Consider the following 4,366-nt stretch of genomic DNA (forward strand, 5'->3'; position numbering starts at 1 on the left):
GAGTCACAGACAGCCCCAACTACACCAATCAGAAGAAAAGATGGGTAGAAAAGGTAAGAACACACACAACACCACAAAGAGCAACACGACACCAGTAAAAACTAGCGACCCTACAACAGCAAGACTTGAACAACCAAATATAGATGAAGCAGAACAAAATGTCCTAAAAAATAACTATAGTGGAATGGTTGAGGCCCTTAATGAGGAAATGAAAAATTCCCTTAAAGAAATGGAGAAAGAGACAAACAAAAAAAAAAATGGAAGACATAAACAAATCCCTTAAAGAAAACCATAAAAGGTGGTGCACTCCTTTAATCCCAGCACTTGGGAGGCAGAGGCAGCTGGATCTCTGTGAGTTCGAGACCAGCTTGGTCTACAAGAGCTAGTTCCAGGACAGGCTCCAATGCTACAGAGAAACCCTGTCTTGAAAAACCAAAATAAGATAAAATAAAAAGAAAACCATGAAAAAGAAATCAAACATATGAAAGAAACTATTCAAGACTTGAAAACTGATATAAAGACAATAAGGAAAACACAAGTCAAGGGACTTATAGAAATAGAAATCATGAGAAAACCATCAGGAACCACAAACACAAGCATGAACAGCAGAATACAAGAGATAGTAGAGAGAATCTCAAGCACTAAAGATATAATAGAGGAAATAGACTCATCAGTCAAATCATTAAATCTAACAAAAGCTTAACACCAAATATCCAGAAAATATGAGACACCATAAAAAGACCAAACCAAAGAATAATAGGTATAGAAGAAGAAGTTCAACTCAAAAGCACAGAAAATATATTTAGTAAAATCATAGAAGAAAACTTTCCCAATCTAAAGAAACATATGCATATGAAGATACAAGAAGCTTACAGAACACCAAATAGACTGTATCAAAAAAGTCCCATAGCTAATAATAATCAAAACACTAAACATACAGAATAAAAAAATAATATTAAGAGCTGAAAAGAAAAAAGGCCAAGTAACATATAAAGGCGGACCTATCCGAATTACACCTGACTTCTCAATGGAAACAAAGCCAGAAAGTCCTGGTCAAGCGTTATTCAGATATTAAGAGACCACGGATGCCAGCCCAGACTACTATACCCAGCAAAACTTTCAATCACCATAGAAGTATAAAACCAGATATTCCATGACTAAACCAGATTTAACTAATACATTAAATCCAGCCTTACACAAAGTAGAAGGAAAACTCCAACCCAAGGAAGTTGGCTACATCAACAAAAACACAGACAATTGATGATCTCACAGCAGCAAATCCCCAAAGAAGGGGAAAAAAACCACACAATATAACAGATTGGACAGCAAATCAGAATCCATCCTTCTGCTGGATACAAGAAACACACCTCAACCTCAAAGACAGACATTGCCTCAGAGTAAAGGGTTGGGGAAAAAAATTTCCAATCAAATGGACCTAAGAAACAAGCTGGTGTAGCTATCCTAATATCTAACAAAATAGACTTTAAACTAAAATCAATCAAAAGAGACAAAGAAGGACATTTCATATTAGAAATCCATCAAGAGGAAGTCTCAATAATGAACATCTATGCCCCGAATACAGGGACACCCTCATATGTAAAACAAACACTTCTAAAGATTAAATCACACATAAAACCCTACACACTAATAATGGAGACTTCAATGCTCCACTTTCACCACTGGACAATTGTCATATGAACGCAATCATAAGTAGCTTTCAAACATAAAGCAAAGAAAAACCAGCCCACTAATCACAATCTCAGAGAACCTAGACAACAATGAGGACCCTAAGAGAGACATACATGAATCTAATCTACATGGGAAGTAGAAAAAGACAAGATCTACTGAGTAAATTTGGAGCATGGGGACCATGGGAAATGGTTTAAGGGGAGGGGAGAGGAAGGAAGGAAGTAAAGAAAAATGTATAGCTCAATAAAATCAATTTAAAAAGATTTAAAAGAAAAAAAGGAAATGCTACAAATAAACCATAACTGTGTTCTTCAGATGCCTGACACTTTTAGTCATCAAGAAAAAGCAATGAGAGCTCCCGCAAGAGCCAGGTTGCGCTGGCAGTACAGCCCAGAAAGCAGGCATTTAAAAATAACCAGGGCTTTTTTCCTGCTATGGCTGAATCAGGAAAATCTCTCATAAAGGAGCTGCGGCATGCCACCAGTAAACAGCAAGACGCTGTGTTAAACTCTGTGTTCTTGTGTCTAGAATTCCTTTTCAAACTCTCTCAGGTTTTAAGTGGATTTAGCTGGCCATGTGGGTACCAATATGTAGGAGGAAAAGGTGGTGGAGGCAGGATGTCCATTGCGTTCTGAAGTAGAGCTAAGAGCTAATAGCTGGCTGCTTTGCTTTTCTGATCTTCAGCTGGAGCCCCAATATTTATCCCTGGATTATTATTATTTGTGCTACATCTGGCAACCAACTTTTAGGACTTTACAACCACCAGCACAGGCCAGAATGTTATCATTTTGCTGACTTTCCCTGTCACCTGGGTACCCTGTCCCTTTAAGAGACAAGCTCCACCTACCCCCCAATCATCCCAACCCACCCCCACTCCCCCACTTCCCACCCCCACTCCACTTCTTGCCAAGGCAAGCTGATCTCCTGCCTTCTCTGCTCCTCACTCTTTCTTTCTTTCCCTCTTCTAAAGAGGTAATTACTGCCTCTCTCCCTTCCCCCCTTCTTCTCTCTACCCTCTTTCCTCTTTCTCTGACCCCCTTCTCTCTCCCTCCATCTCCTTTCCCCTCCATAACCCCTTACTCTCAGACCATTCCCAATACCCACTAAATAAACTCTATATCCCAGCTCTCTCCATGGCCTATCTGTCTGTCTCACACCCACCAGGGAACCTGCCAGGGTTGGACCACTGAATGTCCTTCACTGGTCCAGCTAAGGACTTCTAGGGACCCTGTAACCTCTATCCTTCAATATGGTTGCTTCTTCTCTACTAACTAAATCAAATGCTAAGCTTGTCCAGAAACACCGCAGCGGACATACTGAGAAATGGTATCTTGAAATGTATGTGGCATCTGCATAAAATTAACTGTCAACTATGTGGCACATAACCTAGGACGGAATCACAATTACGATGTCCCTAAGGAAACAAGTGTGGACTGCCTCGGATCCATTGTTCAAATTTCTCCAGGAAATGACTAGTAATGGGTAGAAAATTAATAAACAGTTTTATTCAGGGAGATTCACAGACTTTGCTTCCTCAGGTGGAAGCATTGTTGAGCAATAATTTACCAAAGGCCGGGCAAACATTCCAAAGCATTATGAAATGATGAGAGTGAGCTGGGCGTGGTGGTGCACACCTTTGATCCCAGGATTTGGGAGGCAGAGGTGGGTGGATCTATGAGTTCAAGGCCAGCCTGGTCTACAAAGTGAGTTCCAAAGAATGAAAGTATGAAATGAAACTGCTGTGCTGGCCACCAGGTGCCTATGTAATTGAGACAGTGGTGAACGTTATTTACTGTGGTCACCAACAGATTAAATGATTCTACTGGAAGAACAAAGGATAATATGAAGTACTAAACTAATTTTACCTTGAACATTTACTTGTTGAATTATACAATTAAAATGTTCCAGAGAACAATTAGTTAAGAGATGATCATGATCCTGGCTAGAAGATTTTAAGTTATTGAAATCCATATATCTAAAGCATGAAGATGACTAGACAGAGTGTCCTAGGATTATATTAATCGCACCTGCACAAAGAAGTGAGTATCTATACAAATCAAACGAGAGTCTGGAATGAGACAAACACCTGCCTGCAAACTGAACAACTTGTTTCCGTGCCGCTAAGAGGGCTCGCTCTGCTGCGGGAAAACTTGGAGCCTCCTGAAGCTCATTCTAAGTGTGATTTTATTTTTTTTTTTTTTTAATATTTATTTATTATGTATACAATATTCTGTCTGCATGTATGCCTGAAAGCCAGAAGAGGGCACCAGACCCCATTACAGATGGTTGTGAGCCACCATGTGGTTGCTGGGAATTGAACTCAGGACCTTTGGAAGAGCAGGCGATGCTCTTAACCTCTGAGCCATCTCTCCAGCCCCCTCTAAGTGTGATTTTAAATCCCTTCAGGTGGATATCACGCCGATGAAGGATTGGTGAGTCATGAATCTGACAAATGTTCCAATTTTTTTTTTTTTTTTTTTTAAATTTATTTATTTATTAAGGATTTCTGCCTCGTCCCCACAACCGCTTCCCATTTCCCTCCCCCTCCCCCGATCAATTCCCCCTCCCTCATCTGCTCGAAGAGCAATCAGGGTTCCCTGACCTGTGGGAAGCCCAAGGACTGCCCACCTCTATCCAGGTCTCGTAAGGTGAGCATCCAAACTGCCTAGGCTCCCAC

The sequence above is a fragment of the Microtus oregoni genome, unplaced genomic scaffold (assembly GCF_018167655.1).
Source record: "Microtus oregoni isolate MIOR12 unplaced genomic scaffold, Mior012 000000F_ref0000247, whole genome shotgun sequence".
Classification (NCBI taxonomy): domain Eukaryota; kingdom Metazoa; phylum Chordata; class Mammalia; order Rodentia; family Cricetidae; genus Microtus; species Microtus oregoni.